Genomic DNA, 27753 nt, shown 5'->3' with positions numbered 1-27753 from the left:
CAGCTGTGGCCATTTCCAGATTTATCAACACATAGAAGCAAAGGACAAAGTGAGAGGCCAGTGCAGTCTGGACTTTGGGACCAGTAAGTGGGAGTGCGTGGCTTCTACCCCTGGGGCGAGAAGCCTCTGAGACACAGGCACAGCCAACTAGTGCCCTGTGGCAGCTTCAGCTCCTGGCCTGCAGAGTGTAGGGGGACCAAGCACCAGTCTGAGGGGTAATCGCTCTTCCTTTAACCTGCTTGGATCTGGATTGCAGTCTAGGGTGGAGGTCCTGGAGTGTGTGTCCAGCCTTCCAGAGCATGTGGATACCTCAGAGAGGGCACCCATCTAATACCTCTGGCAGCTGAGTAAACCCTAGTGTTTGGGACGAAACCTCCCCTGTCTGGAGGCAGAGTCCTACTGTGGCAAAAAGCCCCAAAGTCAAGTAATTGAGGGGCAAAATGAGCAGGCAAAGGAAACAAAGCAGACAGAAGATTACAACATTACATTCCTATTTTGGGGACAAAAAGGAGAAAAGTATGGAACAGGAGGAAAACAGTGAAGTCAGAACTCCTGCACCAAAAGCTTCAAAGGAAAACACAAGCTGGTTACAGGCCATAGAGGACCTTAAGAAGCAGACAAGTGGAGGAAAAATTGGGAAGAGAAATGAGAACAATGCAAGAAAATTATGAAATGAGAGTCAACAGCTGACTGAGGAAAATAATACCTTAAAAAATGGACTTACTCAAATGGCAAAAGAGGCTCAAAAATGCAATGAGGAGAAGAATGCCTTAAAAAGCTGAATTTGCCAGATGGAAAAAGACTCTCAGAAGCTCAATGAGGAGAATCATTGCTTCAGAATTAGACTGGAGTAAATGGAAACTAATGACTTTATGAGAAATCAAGATGCTGTTAAACAGATCCAAACAAATGAAAGAATAGAAGGCAATGTGAAATATCTCATGGGAAAAACCACTGACCTGGAAAATAGATCCAGGAGAGATCATTTAAAAATTATTGGACTACCTGAAAGCCACGAACAAAGAAAGAACCTAGAAATCATCCTCCAAGAAATTCTCAAGCAAAACTGCCCTGATGTTTTAGAACCAGAGGGCAAAATAGAGGTTGAAAGAATCCACCAATCACCTCCTGAAAAAGATCCCAAAAAGAAAACTCCTAGAAATATTATAGCCAGGTCCCGAAATTCCCAGATCAAGGAGAAAATATTACAAGCAGCCAGGAAGAAACAATTTGAAAATTGTGGAAACACAATCAGGATAACCCAGGATCTGGCAGTTTCTACACTGAGGGATTGAAGGGCTTGGAATATGATATTCTGGAGGGCAAAGGAGCTGGCATTAAGACCAAGAGTCACCTACCCAGCAAAACTGTGTATCATGTTTCAGGGAGAAATATGGTCATTCAGTGGAATAGAGGACTTTCAAGCATTCTTGCTGAAAAAAAAGAGAGTTGAATAGAAAATCTGACATTCAGATACAAGAAGCAAGAGAAGCATGAGAAGGTAAACAGGGAAAAGAAATTATGAGGAACTTGTCAAAGTTGAACCATTAACATTCCTACATGGAAAAATCAATATTGTAACTGACAAAACTTTTATATATATATAGGAGGATATATGGGCATTTGAATACATATGTGAATGCATGTATATTTGTTTACACGCATATATAGAAAGAGGGCACAGGACCAATTTAATAGGAAGAGATGATACTTAAAAGGTGAAATTAAGATGTGGGAGAGGAATATAATGAGAGGAGACAGGGAGAGAAAGAATGGGGTAAACTATCTCATATAGAAGAGGCAAGGGAAAATGGTTACAATGGAGGGGAAGAATAGGAAGGCAAAAGGGAATGGGTCAACCTTATTCTCATTGAATTTGGCTCGGGGAGAGAATAAAATACACACTAAATAGGGTATTTCACCCTACAGGAGAGTAGGGGGGGGAAGGGGGGAAGAGAGAGGGGGATGATGGAAGGGAGGGAAAGCTGGGAGGGAGGGAAGTTGGAAGCACCCACTTTTGAAAAGGGACAGGATCAAAGTAGAGAATAGAACAAGTGGGTGGTGGGATAAGAGGGAGGGAAATATAGTCAGTGTTTTACAATATATCTACTATGTTAATGTTTTGTATTAGCTACACATGCACAACCCATACCAAACTGCTTATCTTTCCAGTAAGGGTGGGTGACAAGGAAGGAAGGGAATGAATCTGGAATTAAAAAGTTTTAAAATCAAATGTTATATATATAATTTATACTATTTTACTTGTAATTGGGAAATAAGATATACAGGCACTGGGGCATAGAGATCCACTATGCCCTACTGGAAAAGTCAAAGAGGGTATGGGAGAAGATATGGGAGAGAGCAGATTGGAGGAGGGGATATCCTGTGGGACTACTATTTTAGGGTAGTGGGTAGGGGAAAGACGGGGAGAAAATTTGTAACTCAAAATCTGGCAGAAATGAATGCTGTAAATCAGAAGTTAATAAAACATTTGAAAAAAAAATTTGGTCTCAGACACTTACTAGCTGGGTGACCCTGGGCAAGTCACTTAACCCCATTTACTCATCTACAAAATGGCAAACCACTCCAGTATCTTTGCCAAGAAAACCCTAAATGGGGTCATGAAGAGTCGAACACAAGTGAAGCAACTGAACAAAGGATAATAAAACAGTATACGGGGAAATTTAATTTTTCACATTTGGAAATTTGCAAGATTAAGGAAAATAGCTATAACAAGCAACCAAATTGAAATTTAAGAACAGATTCATTCCTCATTAAGTTGGTTCTCTGGCATATTCATTCTTTCTCTAACTCAATACAAGAAGTATAAAACACATTACTGTTTTGGAAAGAAATTTATCTCTTCTCTTTAAAATATTGGGAAGGAATGTCATTCAAAAAGGCAGTCCTGAAAGAGGAGAGACAGCTAGGTGGCAGAGTGAATGTGTTGGACGACCTGCAGTCAGCAAGTATTGAGTTCAAGTCCCTCCTCACAGATTTACTGTGTGATTCTGGGCAAGTCACTTAACCTGTCTGCCTCATTTTCCTCATGTGTAAAATTAGGATAAAAACAGTACCTACCTCCCAGGGTTGTGTTGAAAATCAGATGAGATAATATTTGAAAAGTTTTCAAATATCAAAAATATATCAAAAAAATAAAAAACTTTCTAAGTTTTGAAGTGTTTTATAAATAAATGTCTTATTTTCAGAGACTGAAGGAGGATATGAGAAGTGGTAGAGAACAAAAGTTTGAGGCAGCTAGATGATGGCAGCTAAACAGAGTCATTTCATAACAATTATTATTCCTTCTATAGTCTGTCATGATCTGTCAAACCCTCTGCTTCCATTCTTTGTATTATTATCATGGCTCCTCCTTTGTACATAAAATCTTTTCAAATTAAATTCTTTTTACCAAAAGGATAAAAGCACATTTTTTATTTTCCAGCAATCCCCCAGTCTGCCAGGCTGTATTCTTCAACAACTTGTACCTTCAACTAATTTAGCATTTTGCTAAATAGATCAACAGATCGAATGTCTTAATGTTCTACTAAACAAGGAAAGTCTAGTTAAAACAAAAAGGCTGTAGTTTTAAAATCTTTTTTGTAAAACTGGAAATTCACATCAATCTACTTGTGAACTACATTACTGGATCCCTTCCAATGTCAGGATGGAGCATTCAAAGGATAGAGGCTAATTGGAATAAATGTCCTTATTTCTAGGCTTTCGCACAATAACTATTCCTCATGTAGGGTAATCATATGAAGCTTTATTCTCTTTTATAACAATGTTCATGATAATGTAAATCATTTGTGATTTAGAAAACCAGAAAGGGAAGATTACTATGCCTTAGAGGAAGATAAACAACATCATGTTAGGATCACAGGATTTAGTGATGGAAGGGGCATTAATGACCATCTATTTTAATCCCCTTGTTTCACAGCTTAGAATACTGAAGCCTGGAAAGGGGGTATACTTGTCCAAGACCACAGAGGTAGCAAGCAGTGTACCTGTAAATTGAATCCAGGTCCTGCAACATCAAAACTAGGACTTTTCTGCCATACCACACTGCTCAAGATTAAACTGGGATCCAGATAACTAAGCTGCCTTGAACCATAATTATAGCTTCCCCAAAAAGTTAAGTATTGTGCCTCTAAATGCAAAAAGTAATATTTATATTTAACACGTGTAATACACACACACTTTAAGCATAAAAATGTTTTAAATTGCTTTTATTTTTAGAAAGAAAACTTTCTAAAGTAGATTACATGTATTACCTTTAAAAGAAAAATACACTCAAAATAAAGAACTATTCATCTAATGAAGTAATATTTTGATGCCTTAAATTGGCATTGAAGTGACTCAAGTTCTCAAAGACAATTTAGCCTCTGGCAGACTATGTGAAGTTGGAAAGTCTTAAAGCATATGACCAAACAGTGCTACTGTCCAGAGAGCAAATTAAGTTTACAAAGGGTCGTGACCATAATGTTGGACACCAAATGATGATTTTTTTTTGATCCACAACAACTCATGAAGTAGCATGTATGAAAAATATGGAAGAGTTGCAATCTTTGCTCCAGGAAAATCACAATAGTCAAGGATTTTTTTAAGTACTATATAACCATGGCAATGGAATATTTAATGATGATACAGGTTTGTAATAACTTGATGCTATGGTGTGCTATACTATACTGAAGTCCTCGAGGGGGTCACTAGAGCATGAGGGTACTTTGTTCCCACTCTAACTGGCTCCATGGTATTATGCTTTTAAAATTCTGGTATCTACTTTTAATAGCTTTTCTGTCTCTTCCATTAAAGCGCATTTGTTGCTTCTCACTGTTGTGAACGTCATGGCATCCATTTTGGCTGGTTCAAGAACTATTTTATTTAATTTTTCTTGGTTCTTAGCTACAGTCCAATCAGGTACATTTTTAGATATTTATAGGAGTTACACAGAAAGTTATCTCAATACATTAAAAATCATTTGTAGGGCAAAACAAACTGCTCAAAGTTCTCCAAAAATGCATAACAACATGTCTAGAAATAAAAGTTTTTCTATGCTATCTTCATGATACAATGTATAGGCATATGATCCAAATCTCACGTATTTTAATCACCACTGCTCAAATTAACAAGAAACGAAATTGTGTTTTCCCCTTTGGAATTATTTTTGTTCTAATAGGTAATCATATTTTGGTGAACCGATGAGATAATGTGTAATCAAATTTAAAGTATTAGTCCTTTCCCCATCACCACATAAACTTCTCTCCCCCATAAGAATGACAGGATGAACCAATATTATCTAAAATTTTAAAAGGCAAAGCTTATTGTTAAAAAGTCTTCAAACCAGAAGAGTAAAAATCATCTGATTCTGTTACTTGATTGTAGCAATATTACAAAATAAGATCTAAACCACAATGACATTTTGTTCCTTAAGGTATAATCCTCCAGTATGGACAAATATGGAGATTTTCTAAAAGTGAAATGGAAAAAGAGAAAAAAGCTGAAACTGAGTCAAATATCAAACTACATTTGGCTAACAACACTTGAGATATCAGATACCAAAATACTGTCCTGATGGAAAAGCAAAACATTTACAATACAAACTACAGTTTCTTTTTTTCACACATCTGAAAGTAGCTGATTCTAGAACTTATTTCAGAAATGTTGCTGTTCATTCAAATTGATTAAAAGTATTATTTAAAATTATAGGTGAAAACTCAATGATGCATCAGGAAATTGGCTGTCTTCTGTTTAAAAGAAAAAAAATGCTCCTTGTTTCTATTACTAATTTGAGACAAATATTTTCTTTGAGCAAAAATAAGCAATTTGCTTATACTGAAATGAGCATCACTGAGAAACCCACAGAAAGCCTATCAAGTCTGCATATTTTTTTGTTCTCTTGGATCCAGTTGCTCTGCCACTAAGTAGCCTCTCTTATCCTTTAACATTGATCAGATTTCTTTGTATTACCCTATGAAAGCCCTGATGTCATCTATTGACTACAGATCATTCTCCCTCCCTCCGTCCCTCCCTCCCTCCCTCCCTCCCTCCCTCCTTCCTTCCTTCCTTCCTTCCTTCCTTCCTTCCTTCCTTCCTTCCTTCCTTCCTTCCTTCCTCCAGTACTCCGTTCACAATCCTCCTTTCTTCCATTAAACCCTGATCTCATACCTGAGGGCTTCAACAATTATCTAGCTGTTAACCTCCTGTCAAATTCAATTCCCATGACTTTAATTCTATCTACAAGCATATCCAATCAATACAGTAACTGATAGATTACCAATGTCTCAGCAGTTTTTAACAAAAGTCCCCTCTCTTTCCTCCTGGATTTTCTCTCCTCTACTTCAATTTTTATGATACTCTCTCTCAGTTTTCCTCCTATCTGTCTGATCACTACTTCTCAGTTTCCTGTGCTGGTTTATCATCCATCTTCCACTTAATAATTATGAATGTTTTATCTCCATATACCACCTCCCTCCCCCCACCCACAACTCTTTCCCTTGCCCCTCCAAGCAAAGCCCTGGATTAGGCTTTCTCCCTCCATCCCTCTCCTCCCTTCCCATGCTTCATCTAAGCACATATGATTATACTAATTTATCTCCGGAATTTGGGTCCTATAATACCAAGTTGCCAGTGGTACCCCTCCATTAGCAGCTCAAACTCTACATCCTAAATCTAAATCTGACTCTTCTCCAAACTTTCTTATTAGGAACACTCAACAAAAATCCTCCCAATCACCCTAATACAAAACTTCAATTATCCTTGATTCTCCTTTCAACTCCATCCATCTTACTTCTAACTCCAATAAACTGTCGAGTCTTGTCCATTATGCCTCCAAAATATCTCTTGTAACCATTCTCTTCTCAAACTTCACATGGTCGTCACCCGTCACCCTGGCTCAGGGCCTTGGAGAAATGCACTTGGACTAGTTTAAAAGCCTCCTGATTAACCTGTTTTAGGTCTCTTACCTCTGGAGTCCATGCTGAACAAAGCTGCTAAGTAATCTTCTTAAGGTGTAGCACTCACCATGTCGTTCCTTTGTTGGAAAACCTTCGATGCTGTCCTACTATCTTTGAGCCTGCCATTTAAAGCCTTATACCACTTTTCTCCTACCTTTCTTCTCCAGCTTTATTTCATATTACTCCCAATGTCATATCCTGCATCCCTTTAGTCAAAATAGACTGCTAGTTGTTCCCCAATTTTCTGTATCCATATATTTCTATGAGCCACTACCTGTCTGGAATATATTCACATCCTCCTTATTTCTGATTCTCAAAATCTCTATCTTTCTTCCAGATTCAGTCCGGATGTCTCTTTCTTCATGAGACTTTCTCTGATGCCCCTTACCAGTTATCTATGGACTTTTCACCTTCAAACTACCTTTTATTTACTTACCAGCTATGTGACACAATGAATAGAGCACTGAGTCCAGATTGAGGAAGACCTGAGTTCAAATCCTGCCTCAAATACTTAGTAGTTGTATGCCCCTGGGCAAGTCATTTAACCTCTTTTTGTCTCAGTTTCCTCATCTGTAAAAAGGGGATAATAAGAACATTTGCTTTCCAAGGTTGTTGTGAGGCTCAACTGAGAGTCTTGTAAAGCAATTCACACAGTGCCAGGTACACAGCAGGCACTACATAAACACTAGTTATCATCATCTTCATTACCATCATCATCATCATCACTCTCTCCCCATCCCCACACTACAGCTAACATCATGTTAGTTCTTTAAGGCATAATTTTTCTTTTACATTTCAGTTGCCAAGGACAGCATCTTGCACAGAGAAGGAACCTAATAAGTGTCTGTGGAACTGATATTAGATGCCACATCTGAATAAAATGGACATGTAAAATTCAAGGTTAGAGTAAGTTTTTGCTATAACTTCCATAGTATAAACAAAACTGATTTAAAAAATAAGAAATTGGTTTTGAGGAAAGCACTTGAGAATTGTTCTAGTAGCACAAAGAAATATTAAGAATGGGAGAAGGTTAATACTTAAATAAATCTACAAGATTCTCAGGAAAGAGTCACTCAAGATTGACAAATCTCTATTATAACAAAACATACAAACTCATTTGGACAACAAAATGTGGTACAAACTTCTAACAATGGCATACCTCAAAGAGCTTATTTTAAAGATGCAATATAACTTACTCTTGGATTTAGAATATTTTTGCTTGATATAAAATTAATTTACTTCCAGGTGCTTACAGTAAAAAGATCTGTAGGTTAATTTTTTTTGTTAAAGAAAACAACTCAACACCGGGGACCCACGGAGCATTCAAAACTTTTGTTTCATTTCACTTTAAGAGGCAAAAAATGTAATTATTTAATGCATTGTCACCTTTGGGAAAAAAACCTGTAAGATTAGGTAATTAAGGTCATTGGAAAAATCAAAATAAAATTCAATTTAAAGAATTAAATGCAAGATTTTTTTGCTTGCTAGTTTAAATTTATATAACAATCTTTAAAAATAAGTTAATATGCTCATAATTTTTTAAAGAATTTGAAACACTAACTACTAAACAAATCTAATCAGTCTGTCATTTCCAATAAATTATTCCAACATTTGTGCCATGACTTCCTAAACATAAACCTTAAACATTTCTGCCACTGTACTACTCTGTCGGGTTCCTACACAGTAGTTAACAGCTTCTGTTGGTATTCTTAAAAGACAGGAAATCCAAGTTCCAACGTGATAAACAAAAGGAAAAACACAAACCACTGCACAGTCTCTCAATAAGCTTATAGATCTATAACAATCTTAGTTCTAAATTTTGAAAATGTCAAGTAATGATTAATTATGATTACACTAACTCGCAACAAACAAAGTAATTCCAGGCCTCACCTAAGGAGATAAGACATATAGTACACTGTCAAAATCTTTAAACTAGTTCCTTGACTATCCCAGGAAAAGACTTCTTTAGATTACAAACAATAAAAATCAAATGAATCAAGCAAGACCACAAAATAGCAAGAGATTAAAGCCTAGGGTATTAATGACTATCATTTTGAATATTTTCAAAATAACCAAAGACAAATGCTTAAATGATTTTTAAAATTTCTTCAGTAATGTTCCTTCCTATGAATTCTAACCACAAGTTTTGGCTTCACATAATTATGATTCAAATCATTATGATTATAAGCTTCCACATTAAGAATAAAATATGGTACACTCTCCTTGGTATTCTATATCTATCTCATATGCAATTTATTACACTATCAATCCAGTTTTCAAAAGCCCTACTCTGATCTTTCATATAGAAATAAAATGACCATAGTGTCCTGAAGGCATGCCCTCTGAGAATAAGGGCTAGAAGGTTCTACCAAGCTAGACAGGTTTTAAAGTCCACCTGAGCAATAGAATTCTGCTTTTCCAGGACCAACCTAGCTAAAGATGGAAAGGTTCATCATCAGGAAACTGGCTAATTGGCAATGAATTTTTTGGTCACAGTAATGCTAAAAAAAAAAAATATCCCAACAACCAAAAAAGTCTCAAATTCTAAGCAGTATCTTTTTGTGTTAGTAGTGATGGTAATAAATTGATAGAAAAGGAAACAGATGGTGGGGAGAGTCACAGAGGAAGCCATCTATAAACATTCATTTGGCTATTCATATATGTGAAGTCCTTGCCTAGTTTCAAAGAAACAGGAGGAACTGCTAGAAGGAACTAGAACTTGACATTCCCAATGTAAATGAAATCAAAAGACAAAGGAAGTTGCAACTAAATGGAAGGATGGATCACAGGTTCTCCTTAGAGAATACACGAAGGAGACAGTGGAATCAGTTTTTTATCATGGTCATAAGAAAAATTATGTCATGGAATATTTAGTCATCTTATATTGTAGTGCTCATAAAGAATATATTCAGGGGGCAGCTAGGTGGTGCAGTGAATAGAGCACAGGCCCTGGAGTCAGGAGGACCCGAGTTCAAATCCGGCCTCAGACACTTAACACAAAAACTAACCGTGTAACCTTGGACAAGTCACTTAACCCCAATTGCCCTCCAAAAAGCAAAAAAAAAAAGAATATATGCAAAAGTATTATCATGAAAATAACTGTAGCTTATACACCAAAATATTTTACAGAAGAAATAAGAGAGCATGCAGAGGCAGGCCAGGATGGCGTGGTGCACACAGGCCTGATCAATTAGGGGGGCAAGTTGTCCCACCTACCACAAGGGTCACTACCAGGCCTATCACCAAAGGGTTGGGACTGGAAAGAGCAAGGTAAGAACCAAATGCAAGGCCCTTGTCAGGGATAGCAAATACTCCTGGGACTCCATAGCACAGAAATTTAAAAAGCCCCTATCAGGACCTCCAAGGACCAGGATGGCAAAGTGAACCCCAGCTGCTCCAACCCACCCTCTGACCCTGAAAACATAGTAATTATTGCCCCAGAGCAAAACTCTAAACAGTAAAGGCTTGGGAACCCTAGAGGAAGGGCTTGGCTAAGGCCCTGCCTAGACAAAGGTCTGCAAAGACAAAGACTCTGGAGTCCTACTATCTTGAGAGGGAGGAACCAAACTCAGAGGAAGACAATGTTGACTCCACACCCACAGCTTTAACATCAACAAGGAACAGGTCCCAAGCACAGAAAGCTTTCCTAGATAAGCTCAAAAGGAACTTTGAAAACCAAATGAGAGAGATAGAAGACAAAATGAATAACTCTTCTAAATCAAAATTGCAAAATTAGAAAAACATTATAATGAAGAAAACAGCTCCTTAAAAAGAAAAATGTGTGATAGAAAAGGAGCTCCAAAAACTAACCAAGGAAAATAATTCGCTAAAAACTAGAATCAACCAAACTGAAACAAATAACTCTATGAGGAACCAAGAATTAGTCAAATAAAACAACAAGCATGAAAAATTAGAAAAAGAGGTAAAATATCTCAATGGAAAAATAACTGACCTGGAAAACAGATCCAGCAGAGATAATCTGAGAATGATAGGCCTACCGGAAAATCATGATGAAAAAAATGAGCCTGGACAACATCCTCCAAGAGTTCATCAAAGAAAACTGCCCTGAGATACTAGAACCTAGGGTAAAACAGAAATCGAGAGAATCCACCAGACACCCCCTGAAAGAGATACCAAACTGAAAAGTCCTCGAAATGTTGTGGCCAAACTCCAGACCTACCAGGTAAAAGAGAAAATACTTCAAGTGGCCAGAAAGAAACAATTCAAATATCGAGCAACCACAGTGAGGATCGCACAGGATATGGCAGCCTCTACACTGAAAGATCTGAGGCAGTGGAATACAATTTTCCACGAGGCAAAAAAGCTCAGGTTACAACCAAGGATCACCTACCCAGTGAGACTGAGCATATTCTTCCAGGCAAAGAGATGGTCATTCAACAATATAACAGATTTCCAAACCTTCCTGATGAAAAAGCCAGAGCTCAATGAAAATTCAAACTCCAATTACAAGACGAAAGAGAGACATAGAAATGTAAAAAAGGAAAACACACACACACACACACACTGTTTTTTAATAAGAACAAACTGTTTATAGACAAGTAGAGGGTATGAGTATAAATTACACAAAATGACATTAAAAAAATCTTATTAAAGGATACAAAGGGACTGTAATGGAAGAAGAGGAATGAATGGAGTGGAAAAGGGTGAATTATGCTACACAAAGAGGTATAAAAACAATATAACAGAGGAAAAGAAGGGAGGGAGATGAGTATTATATGAGCTTTATCCTGATTGGTTCTGGTGCAAGGAGGGAATAACACAACCAGTTAAGGATAGGACTCTATGGAGAAGAGATGCAAAACATATCATGATAGAGGGAAAGAGGGGAGAGGAGCTTCGCATAAGATTTGTTCCTGTCACTCTTGGTGCAAAGAAGAAATAACATACTTCATTAAGTATAAAAATATCCTATAGGCAGTAGGAGGGGAAAAGGGCTATGAAAGGGGGGGAGTGGCTAGAAGGGAGAGAAGAAGTAAAGGGGGAAGGGGAGGAAAAAGGAGGGGGGGCTGATAAGGGAATACTGAGATAGGCAATGGTCAAAAGGAAAACTATTAAGGAGGGGAAGGGGGAAAATATATAAACATAAACGAGAGGGAAAAGGATGGAGGGGAAGCAACAGATAATAATCATAACTGTGAATGTGAATGGAATGAACTCTCCCATAAAACAGAGGCAGATAGCAGAATGGATTAAAAAACCATAATCCTACAAAATGCTGTTTATAAGAAACACATCTAAAACAGAGGGATACACACAGGGTAAAGGTAAAAGGCTGGAATAAAATATATCATGCCTCAGCTAAAGTAAAAAAAAAAAAGCAAGGGTAGCAATCCTTCTCTCAGATAAAGCAAAAGCAAAAATTGATCTAATTAAGGGATAAGGAAGGAAACTATATCCTGTTAAAAGGCACCATCAAGAATGAAGCAATATCACTACTTAACATATATGCACCAAGTGGTATAGAATCCAAATTCCTAGAGAAGAAGATAAGGGAATTAGAGGAAGAAATGGATAGCAAAACTATACTAGTGGGGGACCTTAATCTCCCCCTCTCTGAACTTGATAAATCCAACCTTAAAATAAACAAGAAAGAAGTTAAGGAGGTGAATAGAATTTTAGAGAGGATAGGTATGATAGATCTCTGGAGAAAACTGAATGGGGATAAAAAGGAATATACCTTCTTCTCAGCAGATGGCACATACACAAAAATTGACAATGTACTAGGACATAAAAGCTTCACAATTCAGTGCAGAAAGGCAGAAATAATAAATGCATCATTCTCAGATCATGATGCAATAAAAATCATATGCAATAAAGGGCCATGGAAAGACAGACTAAAAACAAATTGGAAACTAAACAATTTAATCCTAAAGAATGAATGGGTCAAACAAGAAATCAGAAACAATCAGTAATTTCATTCAAGAGAACGACAACAATGAGACAACATACCAAAATTTGTGAGATGCAGCAAAGGCAGTTCTAAGGGAAAGTTTTATATCCCTGAGTGCATACATGAATAAATTAGAGAAAAGGGAGGTCAATGAATTGGGCATGCAATTGAAAAAGTTAGAAAAAGAACAAATTCAAAATCCCCAATTAAATACTAAATTAGAAATACTGAAAACCAAAGGAGAGATTAATAAAATTGAAATTAAGAAAACTACCGAATTAATAAATAAAACTAAAGCTAGATTTATGAAAAAAAATGATAGACCCTTAGTCAATATGATAAAAAAAAAGAAAGAAGAAAACCAAATTATGAGTATCACAAATGAAAAGGGTGAATCTACCACCAATGAAGAGGAAATTAAAACAATAATTAGGGATTATTTTGCCCAGTTGTATGCACATAAATTTGACAATCTTAGTGAAATGGATATTTACAAAAATATAAATTGCCCAGATTAACTGAAGAGGAAGTAAATTACTTAAATAACCCCATCACAGAAAAAGAAATTGAACAAGTCATCAGTGAACTCCCTAGGAAAAAAACTCCAGGGCCAGATGGATTTACTAGTGAATTTTATCAAACATTTAAAGAACAATTGATTCCTATGCTCTACAAACTATTTGGGAAAATTGGTGAAGAAGGAGTCCTACCAAATTCTTTTTATGACACAAATATGGTACTGATACCTAAATCAGGAAGAGATAAAACAGAGAAAGAAAATTATAGATCAATTTCCCTCATGAATATCGATGCAAAAACTTTAAATAAGATATTAGCAAAAAGACTACAGCAACTTATCACAAGAATAATATGCTTTGGTCAGGTAGGATTTATTCCAGCAATGCAAGGATGGTTTAATATTAGGAAAAACATCAGTATAATTGATCATATCAACAATAAAACTAGCAAAAACCACACAATTATCTCAATTGATGCAGAAAAGGCTTTCGACAAAATACAACATCCATTCCTATTAAAAACACCAGAAAGTACAGGAATAAATGGAGCCTTCCTTAAAATAATGGGTAGCATCTATTTAAAGCCATAAGCAAGTATTACATATAATGGGGAGACCGTAGAAGCATTTGCAATAAGATCAGGGGTGAAACAAGGATGTCCACTATCACCCCTCTTATTCAATCTAACACTAGAAATGTTAGCAGTAGCAATTAGAGAATAAAAAGCAATCAAAGGAATCAAATTAGGCAAAGAAGAGACCAAGCTATCACTCTTTGCAGATGATATGATGATATACTTAGAGAATCCTAGAGAATCAAGTAAAAAACTACTTGGCAAAGTTGCAGGATATAAAATAAACCCACACAAATCCTCAGCATTCCTGTATATTTCTAATGAAATTCAACAGCAAGAGATAGAAAGAGAAATCCCATTTAAATTTACTGTAGACATTATAAAATATTTGGGAATCTACCTGCCAAAATAAACCCAAGACCTATATGAACAACTACAAAACATTTATCACACAAATAAAGTCAGATATAATAACTAACTGGAAAAACATCAATTGCTTGTGGCTGGGTCGAGCCAATATAATAAAAATGACAATTTTACCTAAATTAAATTTAGTGCCATACCAATCAATTTACCAAAAAAAACTACCTTATAGAGCTAGAAAAAATAGTAACAAAATTCATTTGGAAGAACAAAAGGTCCAGAATATCAAGGGAATTAAGGAAAAGAAATGCTAGGAATGGTGGACTAGCTATACCAGATTTTAATCTGCACTATAAAGCAGCAGTTCTCAAAATTACTTGGTACTGGCTGAGGAATAAATAGAGTAGTGGATCAATGGAGAGATTAGGTGAACGACACTCAGCAGTAAATGACTATAGTAATCTACTGTTTGATAAACCCAAAGACCCCCAGCTTTTGGGATAAGAACTCACTATTTTACAAAAACTGCTGGGAAAACTGGAATATAGTATGGCAGAAACTGGGCATAGACCATTACCTAACACCACATACCAAAATCAAGTCTAAAGGGTTGCATGATCTAGGTATAAAGGCTGATACTGTAAGCAATCTGGGAAAGCAAGGAATAGTTTACCTGTCAGATTTGTGGAGAGGGGAAGACTTCATGATCAAACAAGAATTAGAGAGCATGATAAAATGCAAAATGGATAATTTTGATTACTTTAAATTGAAAGGCTTCTGTACAAATAAAGCCAATGTAACTAGGATTAGGAGGGAAGTGGAAAATTGGGAAAGAATTTTACAACCTATGTCACTGATAAAGAACTCATTTCTAAAATATACAGAGAATTAAGTCAAATCTATAAGAATACAAGTCATTCCCCAATTGATAAATGGTGAAAGGATATAAACAGGCAGTTTTCAGAGGAAGAAATTAAAGATATTTATAAGCATATGAAAAAATGCCCTAAATCACTATTGATTAGAGAAATGCAAATCAAAACAACTCTGAGGTACCACATCTCACCAGTCAGATTGGCTAAGATGACAAAACAGGAAAATGACTAATGCTGGAGAGGATGTGGACAAATCGGAACACTAATGCATTGCTGGTGGAGTTGTGAACTGATCCAACCAATCTGGAGAGCAATCTGGAATGATGCCCAAAGAGCTATAAATAATTTCATACCCTTTGACCCAGCAATACCACTTCTAGGGTTGTATCCCAAAGAGATCACAGAAGTGGGAGGAGGACCCATATGTACAAAAATGTTTATAGCAGCTCTTTTTGTGGTGGCAGAGAATTGGAAATTAAGGGGGTGCCCATCAATTGGGGAATGGCTGAACAAGTTGTGGTATATGCATGTTATGGAATACTATTGTGCTATAAGAAACGAGGAGCAGATGGACTTCATATTTACCTGGAGAAGCTTATATGAACTGATGCTGAGTGAGAAGAGTAGAGCCAGGAGAAATTTGTACGCAATTACAGACACAACGTATGTGTGATGACCAACTTTGATAGACTGGACTCTTCTCAGCAATCCAGCAGCCCCAAAAGGCTCATGATGGAGAGAGATCTTTACGTCCAGAGAAAGAACAGAGACTGAACCCAGATTGAAGCAAACTACCTGCTCTTTTTCTTGTTTTGTTTTGTTTCCTCTTTCCCATTGTTTATTCCATCTGATACAATCCTTTATACCCTGACTAATTCCTAAAGTGAAATTATTTGCAAATACTATACTTGATTGTATGCCACCATGGGGGAGGAGGGGGGAGGGAGAGAAAATTTGAAACTCAAGGAACTGTGGAAATCAATCTTGTAAACTAAAAGTAAACAAATTAATAAAGACCACAAAAAAAGAAGAGAAATTCTATAAAAAATGTGATAAAATCTTGGAAATTATATTTACAAATTTTGTTACACAGTGACTCCAATACAAATATGGGCATAGGAGAGTCCAGCAAAATAAAATACTTTGGAAAATATGGTTCTGGAGTAAGGAATGAGAAAGGCAAAAGGATTATAGCCTACATGGAAGTTTCACCCCAATATAAATAACTTCTTCAAAAAAAAAAGGTCAAAGAGGTAGTGTATACAGGTAGCACCAGATAACATCTCTAAAAATGAAACGGATTATATTTTAATAGAGAAGAGATGACTTATTACAGATTTAAGAGTTGTATCCCAAATAATATCTGCATACAATGCTATATAACACCACTGTATTGTTAGTGTACAAATCAAAAATTGCTATGAGACTAGAAGAATAAAAAGAGCAAAAAAAGATAATGGCTCCTTTGACCCAGGGATTCCACTTCTAGCCCAAGGAGGTCAATGATAAAAAGAAAATCAGATACATCAGAATATTCATAACAGCTCTTTTGTGGTAGAAAATAACAAGAAACAAAAGAGATACCAATCAATTGGGGAACAGCTAAACAAACCAAGGCATATAAGTATAATTGACTATTACTGTGCTGTAAGAAAAGATGAAGATGATGAAGATGATGATTACAGAGAAGCTTGGAAAGACTTACATGAACTGAGGAAGAGTGAAGTAAGCACAGCCCTCCCCCACTATCACACACACACTATAATAATTCAAATGCAAAGAACATTTATCATAAAACAACTGAAAGTGAAGGTTGCAAAATTAAAGAGAAAAAAGCATGGCCACAAAGAAGATATATCCCTTTGCAGAGGTGGGGGTACGGAGATGAGGCATATGGGTGTGAAGCATTACATACTATTTTCCAACTTTTTCTATGTATTTATAGGTTTTGCTAATCTATTTTTCTCTGCTGCCTTCTTTTTTCATTTCAGAATATCTTCTGTTATATGAAATTATTCTCTGAAAAATGGAGGGGAAGGGAAATATAAATTTAGGTGATGTAAAAATAAAAGGTATCAAAAATTTATTTTAAAAATAACTGCATCCAACTAAAATAACCATATTTTGACAAACTTAAGCTACTGACACACAAAAAATGAGAGCTGTATTTAGGAATGGGCATCAACACAAAGAATAAATCTCTCTTAAAGAAGTTCAACTAATGTAAATTAATTATCATAACGGGGGGAAGAAGCCTAGAAACTGCCTCAGCCAGCAAATATTTGATTTTCTTATAAATATGGAAATGTGGTAGCCATGTAAATCACAGGTTTTAGATCACAAAATCATTTGTAAAATCTTATGGATAAAAAATGATAGATAATATAAGTAGCATTACTAATTACAGTGAGGAACAGTACAGGAAAAATAAGTAAAGAAAGTTTGGTGAGACCCAACCAAGTTATCCCCAAAGCACTTAATAACACTGGAGGAAGATAACAGAGACAAGGGATGGAGAGATCTATAAAGTCTTTAAACCTCTCTTCACCAAGGACAGTAGAACAAGGACATTTAAAATCTAACACCACAATTTTCAATGTCCTTAAAAAAGGAAGAGGAAATGCTTCTGAAGAAGATAAAGATGGGAAAAGCAAATGGATTACATCAAGTATACAGCAATGTCCATGCTGGAGGTGACACAATATTAAGGATACTGGGAGAATGGTTTTCAAAGCATCTAAAACAAGGAAGGCATGAGAAGAACTCAGACCTTATTACTAAAAAAAGGTACCCAAAAATTTATCAAAAACTATTGACCCAGATAGGCCTACTCCCTGTACCTACAAAATTTTTATGAGAATATTCTATGAATATATCAAGAACATTCCCATTGACAGAAGGATAACATGAAAGGCAGTCTTCTTCAAGGTATAGTTTATAAATGAGCACTTTACCGTCACAAAAGTGATTGAAAAGTACAGAAAGTAAAAGAATCCATATGCTTTTGGTTTGGTAGATCAAAAAGTCTGCAAGGCATCCTCATGTAGAGTCAAAATGATACATGATTTCATGAAAGATATAACAGCAAAGACAATCTGCCAACAACCCTCTGACTATTAATATCAAGAGGCTCCAGCATAGATTATGATATGCAACTGAGTGGACAACCCGTAGAACTGATTAGCACATAGATTTTTGGATACAGACCACAAATTGCAATAAGTTAGACTCAGAACAGAACAAGGAGCAGAGAATAAGACAGACTGCCTTTCAGAAACTGTGTAGTTCTTTTCATCACTTTAAGTTCCTCCCCAAAACAAGCACCAATATTCTTCCAGTGATACTGGCTTTAAGTCATGGAATACCACAATCTCCAAAGACATAAAACTGAATATTAGTGAAAGGGCAATGGAAAAGCACATGAGGAGCTCAAGTGGGCTGCAACACAGCACAAACTAGACATTGCCAGAACTGGCATAAAGGGTCATATTAAAAAAACGAACGGCTAGACAAACAGATGAGCCAGCATGGTGAGAGAAGAGGATAAAAGACGAACAATGTACACGCTCTTCTGCTATCCGTGTAATCTGTTGAAAGAGCTAGAGGAAGGCCAACAGCACGCTGGGTAGACCCCCTGTAATGGATTTACTGAAGGACAAAATACAAGCATCTCAGAAGTTGGGCAGGTTGTGTTCTGTAGTGCTGCAAGGAGGATTCAAATAGATGAAATCACAGACTCACAAAACTATTAAAGTAAGCATTCAGTAAAGCAAATGCTTTTTAGCAACAACCTTTATAAAAACAAAACCACACATAATGTGCAAAAACCATCAAGAGTAATCCTACTCAGGTCTCTGGGCCCTTCTTTTCACCATTCTGTTCATTTGTATGACTTGAACAAGGAAGAGCTGAAAAAGGCAGGTGAGCTAACTTCATTACCACACATTTGCAAAGTCTTCCGACACCTATCCCAGCCCAAGGCAAAGCATATTTTATCCATATCTTTCTTCTAAATAGGGCTACTAGAGAAATGAGAAAAGAAAAAAGAAAGGAAAGGGCAAAAGGGATAAAGGGGAGGAAGGAAAAAAGAAGGAAAAGCAAAGCTGAGAACATTTACGGGCTCAAGATACTTCCGGCTTACCATTTAGGACAAAAGAACAGGCTAATGCATTCAGATAATACTAGCAGCTCATATATTAAAATTTTTAAAAATGGCTTTTCTCACAATAACCCTGTATTGCAGTACATATGTTATCTTCATTTTTCATATAGTGAAACTAAGGCCCTGAGAGGTTGATTGATTTTTGTCATAAAACTAGTAAGAAGTGGAGTTTACACTAGAACACAGGTCTTTTGACTTTAAATCTAGCACTCTTTCATTTATCCACCATTTTCTGAGGAGAGACTTACGGTACAGGTATTCAAGACAGAGACATCAATCAGCCAGTCAGTAAGCATGTACTGATTTATTAAAGGCAGCTAAGTGGCACAATAGATAGAGTGCTGGGCCAGGAGTCAGGAAGACCTGAGTTCAAATCTGCACTTGGACAGTTAATGGTTGCGCGACCTTGGGCAAGTTATTTAACCTCTGTTTTCCTCAAAATCCTCACATGTACAATTGGGATCATAAAAGTACCTACATCCTAGGGTTATTGTAGAACCAAATGAGATGATATCTGTAAATAGTAGGAACTTAAAATGCTTGTTCACTTCCCCCATCAAATGCCTACCATGTGTCAGGCAGCATGAAGCACTTAACAGACAAAGGCAAAAATCAGTCCTGGCTCTCTAGCTCACAGTTTAACAAGACACATAACGTGAAAACTATGTAAAAGTAAGAAACAGCAAGGAGGCCAGTGTCACTGAAATGCACAGTAAAGAGAAGGAAGACTGGAAAGGCAGGAGGGGCTGAGGTCATGAAGGACCCTGAATGGCCAAAGGAGTTTTTTTTTTCTTTCCTTGAAGTATTCAGCAATCAGTCTAATGCTATACATTCCTTCTTTCTGACTGAGGTTGCTTTGACACCAAAATTGACAAATATGCCCAGCTAAATCCTACTGGAGGAGAGGGTGAAAAGTTGGTCATGCTCATTTTCTAATCAGACTTTCTTCATCCTTCTCTGGTGTCATATCAGTGTCTGTCCTGCCATATATATGCTGAAGTTGTTAAGAGTACATGGAAAAAAAAGAAAAGAGGAGTTAGGAGAAGGGAGAAAGGATCATCACTCATTAAGATTCTGCCCAAGTCTAAAACACACTTCCAAGACCCTCCTAGTCATGATGAAAAATTATCTTTTAAGTCATTACAGCAAAACTTCCTTTCAGCAAAAATACTTATGCAACCAATGAGAATAAGACCTTTAAAAATTCCTATATCTCTCTGACACAGTTTATCCTAAACAAATCTAAGCTATTTTTAATTATTAAGATAAAATATATATGCATACATCAGAATCAAACAGTACTAAAGTTATATGATTTTAATAAATAGGACTCTGAAGGAAGGGTACCTTCAATTCTACAAACATTTTTTCAGTGCCTACTATGGGTAAAAGCACCTTACTGTGAAATCAAGTAACACAGGAAGGCATACAGCTAACAGAAGCTTAGAAAGGTTTTACCAGCAAAGTATCAGGAGAAAAAAAAAGTGAAAAGAAAATTGAATGGCAACGGTCTTCTAAATAGAAACCATTTCTGTCTGTACTTAGATGCCAAGATTCTTAATGTAGGGTCTACAGGCCTACTGAGAATGTCTGTGAATTTTGACAGGGGGGGAAAATGTTTATTTCAATATAACTGATTTCCTTTGCAATCCTATACATTTGATTCCATGTATTTAAAAACATTCAGGGTAAAGGTACAAAAGCTTCATCAGAATGCCAGAAGAGTCCATCTCTCTCTCTCTCTCTCTCTCTCTCTCTCTCTCACACACACACACACACACACACACACACACACACACACACACACACACACACATTAAGAACCCCTGATTTTGAGAATCAACTAAAGAACATGTGTTAACATTCCTATTTCCTAGACCATCTAAACTGAATGTGCTACTCCTGGAAGTCTCAGGAAATAACAGATATAATACTGTAGATATAGGTTCATCCAGATATGTCATGGGACCCTCAGACTTTGTAAGGTGGCATTTACTAAATTATTGCTTCAAGTAGCTAAAAGGTATCTTTATGCCCAGGTAAATTTAAATCATGAAATCTTTTTTAAAAATGTACTGAGAATCACCACTCTTAAAAAAGGACACTGAATACACTATTTTATAGGATGGTTGAAGTGCTTCTGAATGGAAAAATAACTACAAATATCAGATATTACTATGTTGATGATTTGCACTTTGTGATCTTCCTCTAAAATTCTTTCTTTAGGTGACATTTCAAATGGATAATATCAATATTATCTTACCTATACTTAAATCTAAACTCAATATCTATATTGACATTATCTTTAATCTAAGAATTTCATCGAAACTATGAGAGCCTCTTCTCCTTTTGTCTCCTGGTCTCCTCAAGAATATAATCCTCAGGTTCTACTCCATTTTTATCTTCTCCCCTAACAGAAGAATATTTGACTCATGTAAGGCAAATACCGTCCATGTAGTGGTCTAAGGTTTGTTTTTTATTGCCCACATAGCCACACATTTGCTCCTGTGTTAATGTGACTCTCCTGTAAATTGAAAATTCCTAAAGTAGTGAGCTATGTCGAGAGATTTTGGAACTTAATTCCCTATAGCTGCCACCAATATACCACCAATAAAGAAGTTAAATTGATAATCACCAAAAGAATGACTATGGGAAAAAGACACTAGCCAACAAAAAGGAAATTGCTTTGCAGATATTTAGGATATAATTGCTCAAAGACCGGTGGACAAATAAATATTTTAACTATGTAAAAGATAAGTAGACACAACCAGTAATGAGAAAGTCTAGTTTATGTCAGCAATTAGTTCTATGATCTTAGTGAGTTCCTATACTAATTAAATCACAAGTCTATGTCATCATCACCCCTGCTATATCTGGACAAAGAGGAAGGAAGGAAGGAAGGGAGGGAGGGAGGGAGGGAGGGAGAAGATAGAGCCATGCAGGTTAGAATTGATGGCTTCTGAGGTCCCTTTCCACTCTGAAGTTTTGTTATTGTTATTCTACTCAATGATATCTTTGAAAAGACTAGACTAGAACTTATAGGAAAATAAGGATAAAGTTATTATAGAAAGTTCTTTGGATTTTATTGGTAAATTCCTACGAAGCATAGCATGGATTTCCCCAGAAGGCTTGAATTCCAGTAATTCCCCAACTCTTGCTATATGGATTTCTCCCTCTCTGCTGCTTGGTTTATGGCTTATTTTTTCCTGTGTAGGTAATGAAAAGACATGTAGTATATGAATGATCTACTCTTTTCTATTATCTGCTGTACTGCTCCCTTCCACTGGTACAGATGAAAAAGTGTGCCATCTTTGAAAAGGGTCAATGATATCCTTAAGTTCAATAGTAGCTTCCTTTTTACATGTCATTTCTCTTTTATTTCATCCAAATCCTAAAATGAGATCTGGGCCTCATGCCAAAAAGTTAATTTCAAATAAAATCACTCTATCAAATCAGTCATCTTTCCTTTACCTTTGGAAGATAGAATACATTTTGAAATAGGAACTCAGTGTTTAAACATTACTAAGATCTCTGAGCCTTTGGTACACACTGGTTTTGTTTCATCCATTCCACTTAGCATTTTATTTCATTTTATTCAACAAAACTCCATCATAAAACAGATACTTTGCTGCCTACAATTCCTAACACAATCAAAGAGGATTTAAAAGCACTGCTTGTTCGGGCCAAGATAGCTCCCTAACAGAGGCAGGGATAGCTCGCATACATACCAACTCCAGAAAAAAATAAACTAAAACTCACACCAGGCTGAATAACAATCAAGAAAATCAATGAGAAAATATAGTTAAGTGACTTTTTCCACCCTAGCATTGCTTAGAAAGGCAGCCAGAAGCCCAAGGTGATAGGAGAGGGAAGCTGGCAGCAAAGCCAGGATTAGCACAGGCAGATAAGCTGGAAGTCTTTCAGTGTAACCCGACATGGAAAAGAAGAACATCTGGCCTATAAGGCTCTCTACATCACAAGACAATGAGAACAGAAAGCTCCCCCAAGAAAGGCCCAGGATGATCACAAACCTATAACCAGGACCTGGCTCCAATATCCCCTAGCACTCTACTCTTAGATGCCATAGAAGACCCTGAAGATCCCAGCACTCTGAACCTCAAAAAGCCATATGAACCTCCCTGTGAGAGGGACATCAGGATAAAAACCCAGACCACCTTATCCAAAGGCAAAGCAGGAGGTAGAACTTGACCCAGGTACAAAGTCCCAGTTCAGGAACTGAGGTCAGAGAGATGAATAAAAAGAAGATATAAGACCACTATAAAGAATTGTAACAGACAGACACAACGTATGTGTGATGACCAACTTTGATAGACGGGACTCTTCTCAGCAATGCAGTGATATAAGTCAATCCCAAAAGACTCATGATGGAGAGAAATATGTGTATCCAGAGAAAGAACTGAGTTTATATCCAGGTGGAAGAAAAATACCCGATCTTTTTCCTTCTCTTGTTTGGTTTTATGTCTTCTTTACCATTTTTCATTCCATCTGGTACAATCCGTCTTTATAACCTGACTAACGTATAATGTGAAAGTATTTACAGATCCTATACTTGACTATATGCCACCATGGGGGGGAGGGGAGGGAGGGGAACAAAATGTGAAACTCAAGGAATTGTGGAATTGAATCCTGTAAACTAAAAGGAAACAAATTAATTAAAAAATTAAAAAAAAAAGAATTGTAATAGAAATGGTGATAGCTACAAGAAAAGACTAAGAACATTTAGCACAGATTCAAAGAGAAGAAAATTAACCATATGAATGAACCAAAGATCATATGAATACCAAGAAGAAATAAAGAGATTACAAAAAGGAAATAAAAGTTATGGAGGAAAGAACCAGGAGGTGAAGACAAAATGATAAACTTTGTCCAAGTAACAGATTCCCTGAAAATTAGATTGGACCAAACAGAAATCAATGACTTTAAGAGAAAGTAAGAAATATCAGAACAAAATTAAAAGCCTTTCAAAAAAAAAGAAAATGTAAGGTATCTGCAACACACATGTATGTGTGTGTATATATAAAATGCATGTTACATATAAAATGTATGCTTATATGTATCATGTAAACTGTCCTGGAACAGGTCAAAGAGAATTTTAAAATCTTGAACACCCTGAAAATATGATTCAAAACAAAGCAAAACATCAAGATCTAGTATAACCAGAGGGCAAAGCAAAGAGAAAGAATCCACTGATCACTTCCTAAAAGAAATCTCAGGAATGTTGCAGAAAGGAAAAATTAAAGTACCAAGGAGTCACAGTCAGTGGCACAAAATCTTACAGTTTCTATTGTAAATGACAGAAGATCTCAGAATACAATATTCTAAGCGGGAAAAGATAAATGCTTACACCCAAGAAAGACATACCTAGCAAAGCGTATTAATAATCAGAATAAGAAGTGGACCTTTAATGGAATAGTGAACTTTCAAGAATTTATGATGAAAAGACCATAGTCAAATGGACACTCTGAAATATAAGCACCACAGTCCAGAAAAGCCTAGAAATGTATGTTTATTTCAGCAATTAGAAATAACAGTAGGATGAAATACTGCTAACATTCTAATGAGAAAGGAAAAAAAGTATACTTTTCAGAACTTTAATGTCTTGAAAGGATACGGACAGAGTTAAATAAGGAAATCATAGACCCGGGTTGTGGATTGGTTCTGTTTTGATGGTTGAAAGAGTGGGAATAAAAAGGAGAAAGGAGGAATATACTACTTTAGAAAGGGGGTGAGGGGTGGGAACATGCTATTTCATATAACTGGGGTGCATGAAAAGAGTATACAAATTCAAAAGGGGCAGGTAAACAGACATCAGATGAACTTCACTTAGCTGAACTAGACAAAGAAGAGTTGAATGAATATTCACAAGTTGCTGTTCTGTCATTTCAGTCATGTCCAACATTTTGTGACTCCATTTGGAATCTTCTTGGCAAAGATACTGAAATGGCTTGCCATTTCCTTCTTCAGATTTTACATTTTACAGATAAGGATCTGAGGCAAACAGGGTTAAGTGACTTGCCCAGGGTCATACAGCTGATATGTGTCTGAGGCCAGATTTTAATTCAGGGAGATGAATCTTCCTGACTAGCATTCTAGCCATTGTACCACTTAGTCTCCAAATATAAAGTACACACATATAAAGAGTTTGTTTTTGAAATTTATCAAACTCAATAGTGAAACAGTTATATATGTGTGAGAGGGAGTAGTCATACCAGGAAAGGGATAATCACAATTAAAACAAATCTCTTGATCTTGAAAGAGGGATTAAAATTCTCAGTTAGAAAATAGCTAAACAAATTGTGGAATGAGGGTGTAATCGAATAGAATTACACCATAAGACATGGCAAAAGACACTATTTCAGAAGCTCTTGGGAAGTATGAATTATTACTGAGTGATTTGATTGGAACCAACAGAACAATTTATACAACGGCAACAACAGAAGGAAAAACAACTTTGAAAGGCTTAAGAATGATGATCAAAGCAATGACCAATGACTTCTACAAAGGACCTATGATGAAGCCTCAGTTACGCCCATCTTCTTGGTGATGGAGAGATGATGGACCCCAAGATAAAGGGACATACTTAAAAAAAAAAAAAAACCATGGCCACCATGTGGATTCATTTTGCTTGACTATGCATATTTGTCACAAGTTCCCATCCCCCACCCTTCCTGTTTTTAACTAGAGAAGGGATTACTCTGGGGCAGAGGGGAGAATAGCAAAGCTAAAAAGGTGTGGGGGGAGGGCACTAAAACATGTTTAAATGAACACAGGAACACAGAAGGAAACACAAGCAAGTAGGACAGTCTTTAAAGTAATGTTTTCAATTTATTGTAAACTTTGAAAAACCAAGCAGTATGGTATAAAGTTTCATATATAAATATCCTTTTGTATTCCATGGTGTATATGTTTAAATGCTGGGGGGGGAGGGGGCGGGGCAAGGAGGGGGACAGAGTTCATAATAATATTACATATATTTAAAGCAAGAAAGAAAACATTGTATGGAAGGCCTAGCCAGGATTTCCTTCCCTTCCAGACTGACTCCAATAATCTAAGGTAGCTAAGCAAGGACTTCGAATATATAGTATACCTTATCAGGACCAAAAGGAATCTCTTCTATATACAATTTCGACTTTTAAAGATTAGTCAACGTGAAAAGTCATCTAAAAAAATAATATAATCCTCCCAGAAAATTTCATTCTTCTAATATTAGGGACATCTCAAATGGCAGGAAATATTTCTCTGAGACAGTAGTGAAAATGTTGCATGCCTTTCTAAGTTGTTTCTCTCTGCACACAGAAGAAAGACGATTACAAATCCACCCTAGGCCTGAACTGGCTAATTACACTCTCAAACGACTACTTCTAAAGAAATTGCTCCATTTGGACTGAACAAAGCTTCAGGATGTATTTTCTTTGTAGTACAAGATATTCATCAGCACAGCCCTACTGCCAAAATCAGCTTCTCCCTTTTGCAATATAGATGCCAAACTCTTGGCTGTCCAGCTGAATTAATAATTTCTTAATTTAAATACAAAAACATATGAGCCACTTTTAAAAATGAATTTATTCCCAGGAGTTCTGAAATGTTTCTCCATTAAAAGCACATCGTAGCACATCCTGCTGTTTTGGGTTGTTTCTCCACCTCCCTTTTCCCCTTCAGTCTCTTATGGACGATACAACTAAAATTAGCTATTCATTATATGTGAAGGAGTGTTGGATGGAGCAGTATCCTGCTGAGAAAGACTGCTACTTTACATGTCAATTTCAGAACTAAAGCATCTGCTACCTTACTAATATGTATATTTAATGCCACTATATAATGTGCAGAATTATATGCTGCTCATTGCCTGTTTGTTCAGTTATTATGTACTCTTATGTAGCATTATTCTAAATTATTCCCTTTGAAAAACATTGTACTTTTTATTAAGCCTCTTCCCTGGTGTCCTTTGTAACAGATCCCCAAACGAATAGCTTATAGGGCATTCAAGACCAAAAGCATGACTCAGGGTAAGGTTACCAAATGGGACAAGTTTCTGGCCTGCAACTGCTGATGTGATTTACTTTGTAGTCTGTGACCCTTACTACTCCCATAAGTATAGTTTTACATTAATATTGGTGTGAAGAGAAGTGGAAAGGGAGTTAGATTTTCAAACCACTGTTGGTAAACCCTATTATTTGAATTGTTCTTTTCTTGGAAAACTGAACAGTAAGGCTAAAAAGACATTTCCTCTATAATTGAATTCTTCATTATGTCTATCTGCAGCACACTACATCTTAAATATTGGAAAATGTTCATTACAAAATGACAAAACATCACTAACTCTGTTAGAACATTTAGTAGGAAAAGATTAGGATATAGAAGAAAAAAGCAAGA

At 36.4% G+C, this 27753-nt stretch overlaps 1 protein-coding gene across 1 annotated transcript in view; it reads right to left on the bottom strand.

Annotated features, from left to right (window-relative positions):
- ZSWIM6 (zinc finger SWIM-type containing 6) overlaps positions 1 to 27753 on the bottom strand; it is a 232016-nt gene that overhangs the window by 87660 nt on the left and 116603 nt on the right. The window lies entirely within an intron of this gene.

The sequence above is a fragment of the Petaurus breviceps genome, unplaced genomic scaffold, assembly GCF_028583685.1.
Source record: "Petaurus breviceps papuanus isolate PSGF00001 unplaced genomic scaffold, PetGlider_PUasm1.0 229, whole genome shotgun sequence".
NCBI lineage: Eukaryota > Metazoa > Chordata > Mammalia > Diprotodontia > Petauridae > Petaurus > Petaurus breviceps.
The sequence above is the reverse complement of the archived record's forward strand: the minus strand, read 5'-3'. Positions and strand labels throughout refer to the sequence as shown.